Source organism: Limulus polyphemus, unplaced genomic scaffold (genome assembly GCF_000517525.1).
Source record: "Limulus polyphemus unplaced genomic scaffold, Limulus_polyphemus-2.1.2 Scaffold6372, whole genome shotgun sequence".
NCBI classification, from domain to species: Eukaryota; Metazoa; Arthropoda; class Merostomata; order Xiphosura; family Limulidae; genus Limulus; species Limulus polyphemus.
Genome location: NW_013671982.1, coordinates 41,878 through 48,893, shown reverse-complemented (window position 1 = coordinate 48,893; position 7,016 = coordinate 41,878). Strand labels below are relative to the sequence as shown.

The following is a 7,016-nucleotide window of genomic DNA, read 5'->3' as shown; positions in this document are numbered from 1 at the left end:
TTTAATTCTTACTGTTAGTAAAGTACTTTCAAGTTGATGTAAGTTTATAACTGTTCACTTTCCAAAATTCATATTTACTAATTTAGAAGAGTTATTGTTTCTTATGTAGGCTAAACTAAAAAAAATGAAAATGGCTAGGATTAGGAATGATCCCAGCAGGACTATAAGATATTATAAATTTAGTTTGTGAATTGTCACTTTTAGATATTAGTGGGAAAGAAAATATTATTTGACATTTAACTTTAGTACTAACTAGTACTAGTAGAATGTGTAGAACTTCCACAAAATGTATAGAATTGTAGTATTTCACCCATTATCAAACCACACAAATTGTAAAAAAATCAAATATTTGGCCATGAAGATAGATACTCTCTCTTTCTAAAAGTTCTTTTGAAACTTAAAAACCCTCTTGGGCAATGTTGATATTGTGAGTACTTGCCCACTTTTAAAGGTTTTAATTAATCATCCTTGTTTGTGCAGAATGACTTTATAACACCCCTCCTTGAAAAGCATGTTTTTACCCTTGTTAATAGAATTCTCGGGATGCAATAAAACATTGAAGTTATAAAAAAAACCTCATAAGATTACACAGCAAATCTGTTTGAAATTAAATGCAAACTAAACAAGTTCAAACATGTTTATTGCATGTGCATTTTCTTTAAAATATAAAAATGTTATATATTTTATTGGTATAAAAGGACAAACAGTACTCTGAAAATGGGATTTTAAAAAATCATTTTGATGCTACAACATTACATGAAGAATATAATTTAAAATTTTTGCAGTAGAAAAACGTTTATTGTTACATTTTAACAACACACACATTCATGTGTATCATAAGAATTGCCCTTAGCAGGCCTGAAACCTATACATATAAATTGTTCTTTAATTGTTAATTGTTCTTTTTGCATATTTCTTTTTATATTCATATGCAGTGGATGGACAGACATCTGTTTTCTGCTAGTAGAACATGTTATGTAGAGTTGTGTCTAAAAACTAATCATTATTGAATTCATATTGAAAAAATTGTCAAACTTGTCAATAAATTCAATATTTTTACCTTCAGAAACATAAAGTGTTAACCAGTTCAATGACTGACCCTGGACAGAAATATGTAGTGCTGACTGTGAGAAAAAATCAGCTCAGGTAAGTGCAACTATGATGGACAGACATGCATTTTTTTCTCAAGTTATGTTATTCTAAGATATCAGGTACCAGTCAGTAATATCAAATTAATATGTAATGACTTACTAGTAGCCTACAGCTGCCTAAAGTCTAGTTGCAAATCAGTTACTTTTTTTATTACTAATATACATTAATTACCACTTAGTCTACATTTTGACTGTGATTCTATTGCTGTTGGAATAAAATATTAGAACAAAGACTTGGAAAGTAGTTTTGACAGTTTCATGTGCACTTTACTACTTCTGAGAAGAAATATAACTGCATAGCTTTTGATGCCACACACGGTTAAGAAACAGTTGAATTTACTTTCACTGTTCTGAAGGTCCCTTGAAACTGAACTGTTTTCTAACCATGCTGTGTGGAATTAAGTTAGCATTATTTCTTCCTTCAGATGCTGGTATCTTTTGGCATATAATCATTACATATTTTATCATATCATTACACATGGATTGCATTACACACACAATGTCTATTAACAGTATTTTTCTCAGTTACTTTTTGTGCAATTATTTTGTCTAAGTGTAAGCTACAGTGTATGATATAACTCAACAGTCACATGATACTGGTAGTGCAAGAAATTTATTGATTGGTTTGTGACGAACAGTTATGTTGATTATTGTACACATGCTACTGGTTGTACAAGATATGTATTGTTGATTGGTTTGTGACGTACAGTTATGTTGGTTATTGTACACATGCTACTGGTTGTACAAGATGTGTATTGTTGATTTTTTTGTGACGTACAGTTATATTGATTATTGTACACATGCTACTGGTTGTACAAGATGTGTATTGTTGATTTTTTTGTGATGTACAGTTATGTTGATTATTGTACACATGATACTTGTTGTACAAGATGTGTATTGTTGATTGTTTTGTGATGTACAGTTATGTTGATTATTGTAAACATGATACTGGTTGTACAAGATGTGTGTTGTTGATTGGTTTGTGACGTACTGTTTTGTTGATTATTGTACACATGATACTGGTTGTACAAGATGTGTGTTGTTGATTGGTTTGTGACGTACTGTTTTGTTGATTATTGTACACATGATACTGGCTGTATGAGATGTGTATTGTTGATTGTTTTGTGATGTACAGTTATGTTGATTATTGTACACATGATACTGGTTGTACAAGATGTGTATTGTTGATTGGTTTGTGATGTACAATTATGTTGATTATTGTAAACATGATACTGGTTGTACAAGATGTGTATTGTTGATTGGTTTGTGATGTACAATTACGTTGATTATTGTACACATGAAACTGGTTGTACAAGATGTGTGTTGTTGATTGGTTTGTGATGTACAAATACGTTGATTATTGTACACATGAAACTGGTTGTACAAGATGTGTGTTGTTGATTGGTTTGTGATGTACAAATACGTTGATTATTGTACACATGATACTGGTTGTACAAGATGTGTGTTGTTGATTGGTTTGTGATGTACAATTATATTGATTATTGTACACATGATACTGGTTGTACAAAATGTGTATTGTTGGTTGATTTGTGATGTACAGTTATGTTGATTATTGTACACATGATACTGGTTGTACAAAATGTGTATTGTTGGTTGATTTGTGATGTACAGTTATGTTGATTATTGTACCCATGATACTGGTTGTACAAGGTGTTTGTTGTGACATAGTGCTTTGTAAATTATTGTAAACATATGACATCAATGTCTACTGATGTGCATTAAATAAGTAATTCACTGCCAAATTAGACCAAAGAGTTTTTATTAGTACCACTAGTACAGGAATTACCATGCAGGTGGTACTCTGTCTGTGCCTGGTTGATTTTACTTCACAGTATGTAAATGTCATTTTTTGTCATTTATGAATTGTTTTGTGTTACTTATCTTTATGTGTTAAGGCAGTACAGTAGAGCTCTAGAACCCTGGTTCTTAACTTGGGGTCTGAAAGAATTCTAAAGAGGGGTCTGCAATGTTAAAGTTTGAATTTTCATATTATAGCTCATTAATAAATATAGGAATGATACTGTGTTTGATGAAATCAAAACTATGCTTTATTTGAAAATGCTATTAACCTTCACATTTACTAATGTAAGTGTCACTTTTATACATTATAGATTCAGCTTCTGCAGTTTGATCTATGCCAGTATGAGTTCCATGAAATTGTCTTTGGTTCATGAAGGTGGCTATGGTGAAATAAAAATTTGAGAAACCACTGCTCTAGAGCTACTACACCAACAGCAAATAGGCTTGCAAACTTTCAAAAACTAGTTCCTTTTTGATCAGGGACACAAGTAAGTAAAATAAATGATTAATTATCTATTTTCAACCAAGAAATCAGTATTCATGAGTAACTTTTCTTGGGGTTTTTACATTTCAAAGTTACATACTTTTTCAAATTATGATTTCACATCAATACTACTTAAGCCTACTGAGATGACCATTACTAGGCTTGGATGTAGAAATCTACCAGTCTTACCACTTAACCAGTGATGCATATGCATCTATAACTTAAAAAATTTAAAACAATCTCTATACAGGAGCTGTAAAAAGAGATGCTTTTTATTTAAATGCAGTTCATTCTGTATTACATCACAGTATAATACTTTTAGCTATGCAACATACAAGTTACAGTCTATATAATTGTAAATAAATGTTTATTAAAATTTCTTTAAAGGTAAAATGTAGAATACCAAATCAAGTTCTTGTTGGAAAGGAAAGGTTATGAAATGGACATTTTTCTTTTTGGAAAAATATTAATGTGGTGTTTACTTAATCACATGGCTGCAAAGAGCTACATTATGCGTGTGTGTTGTTTTGATGGGTAAAATGGTCTTTTACCTTTTATTTTGTGTGTGTGTGTGTGTGTGTGATATCTCTCATGCAGCAAAGAATACCGACGACCACAAAAAGCCAGGTATTAAGCATCCACAGGAAGACACAAATTGAAACACAAACAATATATCAAATACAAAGTAACAAAATGTTATCTTTGTTTCTTGTATTGTCTAGTGGAAAACAAAATGTTTTTGATGATTTCTGACTCTATTCTCTATTCCTTTACTTCTCAGAAAAAGTACACAGTATTTTTAGAAATGTGAATAAAACCAAAACGTTTTTGTGGATATATATTAAAAGACATAAGACTAGGACAAAACATTCTGTTTCATAGCCTGAAGGGTCACTTGCTTGAATAATTTTAACTTTTTGAATAAATGTTAAATTATTGTATATAAATACAGTCTTAAATCTGTTGAGAATATAATGCTATTTATTAAGTATGGTCATGACCAAAAGTTACCCTAAAACCCCAGATACATGTATGAAATCATGTGATAAAAGAAGTCTTACATTGTAACAAGCCAAATTTGAATTGAATGATTTTTAAAACCATTATGATACATGCACATATCTAGTTTTTTCAATATTCAATACTTGGTTATAAAGATGGGATCATATTTCTATACTTACAACATTGGGATTTAATATAATTTAAAAATTTTCAGTAGCATACACAAAATCTATATCTGAGTGGAAATTTTCCATGCAAAAAGCTTATAATTAACTCACTATATAATGTTCAGATTATGCAAAACTTTAAACAGCCCGGTTGTTTATTGATAAAAATACATGTGGCTGTTTTGGGAATGTTCTTTTAAGCTGGAATGAGTTACTTAACATACAGACAACAAGGGAACATTTGGTTCTTCAAGGCTGTTCTTGAACACCCACTTTTGAGAAAAAGTAAAATCTTAAGCCCATATTCTATTTTTCAGGAAATCTTCAGTTCCTTTTTTAAACCTTTCTAAAGTGCTGGCCTACATTACTGTTGCTGGTAACTCATTCCATAAGCCAGTCACCCTGGTAGAAAAAAAAAATTTTTCTTAATTAGAACTTAGCTTGTTTTTCTAAATTTTGAACTTGTGTTCTCTCATTCTGTTGTCTTCAGAATACAGTACAGACAGATTAGGGGCATTTATCCTAAATTACCCTGGATAGTATTGCATATTTCAATATGATCATTTGTTACCTTTCTTTTCTCAAGAGAAAATAAGAAATCTTAACTATTCTCATAAGATAACCCTTCTATCCCTAAACTTTTTCCAACAAGTCAAAATCAATATTCTTTCCAAAATTTTCTAATTCTGTTTCACGTTGTATTTTAATTGATTATACCAATTCACTAATAATAAATTTTGTTTTGTGGCCTTAAAATTGTTTTACTGAAAATAAGGAAATGAAATATATATTTCCTTGATCTCAACATATTGTGAAACATCAAATATAATTATTCAATGACTACTCTTTCACAACTGTTCTTCCAACTTAACTTTTGTAATCTTATCATCAGTAATCATCAACAAAGATCTAAAGTGGTATCCTTCTGGTTTGCTCTCTAACACTACTATATCGGTTGCTGTTTGACCTGTACAGTCCCAATCAGTATGTCTAAAATTGAAGTTTCCCTTGCATGTTGCATCAGTATCTTTACTAGTAATATATATGTATCCATTATACAATTTCTTATCTTTTTTTTATCAGGTATCTTATAACAACTATAGGAGCATGACACAACTCCCAGCACAGCTGACTCCCTCTATGTAGCTTAGCCCAAAATTATTTCTTGATTGGCACTTCTGGTGGTAAGACGTGTTTTTCACTCATACTTTACTTTACAGAATTTTTAAACAATTCCTTTTTTTATGGGAACTTAGTTTTCTTTACATTTGTTAAACTTGTGTTCTGAAATTTTAGTTTGTACATGGTAGCATTATGTGTCATTTATTTCAACATGTGATTCTTTGAAGCTCTCTGATTGAATTTTTCTCCTTCCACTCTTAGTTGAGGTGGATCCTACTGCTACCACAGCTGTTCCTACTACAGTTATCATTACTTTGACTTCAGTGGCTTTGGGTCCACAGTTGTTGGAGGACAGTGTTACAGCCTCAATTCGCTGGGAGTTGGCCACATTCATGCAGACCCCTGCTCTATCTGTGGATTATTCTCTCATACCTTGTTTAGGGGTATCTGAATGAAAGGATGGAGATTTTGACAGCCTGGTTTCTCCCCCTTCCTATGCCACTCAGTCACATTTAGCTCCAGTGGAAGTGCCCAGGCCTTCTCCTCCTTTCCTGGATTTAATACACTAGGTATGTTATGTTTTTACTTTGGCTCCCATTTCCTTTGACTCTTCTCTTTTCAGTGAGACACCTTTGGCCCACTATCTTGTTCTCCTCCATCACCGGATATCGGGGTTTGTGCTGATAGGTTTGCAAACCAATAACTTCAGGGGCCAGTATGCCACAACCCCCACATCATATGACAGCCCATGCAATGGTATCCCGTAGGTCTGCATTTCCTTTTTTTGGACTCCCAGTAGTTGGATCCTCTTATGCCTCTGTGGGTTTTGGATCTCAATACTTTGGTAACATTTTCCCAACCTCACTTTTCCTGTATCCATGTCACCTCTTTTGTTCCCTTATCTAATTAGCTTCCTGTCTGTCTCAACTTCCTTCTGAACCTTTTCCTGTGTCCCAACCCCTATTTTCTCTCCTTTACAAACAAGTTCCTGCTACACAGGTCTCTGAGGTTAACCATTGGTTTGTTCACTGATGGCTTTGGTGATCCCAGTGATTACATGGAGGGAGGGGGCAGGTCTGGTAGGGGCCAGGCTTTTGTGCTTTGCCACCATTTGGGATTCCTTCACCACAAACCCTTGGGTTTTATGTATTCTTTCAGAAAGGCTCATTCTTTGTTTTAAATTCGATGATGAGGAACCCACTTTGAGACTAATAATGGTTGGAGACGGCTTGAATGAGTAACGAGGATAAACTTTAATAAAGTCTAACA

General features: G+C 32.7%; 1 protein-coding gene across 4 annotated transcripts in view; it reads left to right on the top strand.

The window, feature by feature from the left end:
* The window catches only part of LOC106473652 (protein lunapark-like), a 47,385-nt gene continuing 40,369 nt past the window's right edge, over nt 1-7,016 (top strand). For 3 of the 4 annotated variants that reach the window (XR_002613745.1, XR_001291694.2, XM_022402058.1), the window contains exons 1-4: nt 1-38; nt 1,067-1,146; nt 3,284-3,460; nt 5,709-5,809. The gene's annotated coding sequence lies outside the window, so the exon portion shown is untranslated. Of the gene's footprint in view, nt 39-1,066; nt 1,147-3,283; nt 3,461-5,708; nt 5,810-6,008; nt 6,317-7,016 lie in introns of all 4 variants that reach the window. The other variant, XM_022402059.1, reaches the window with a different exon arrangement.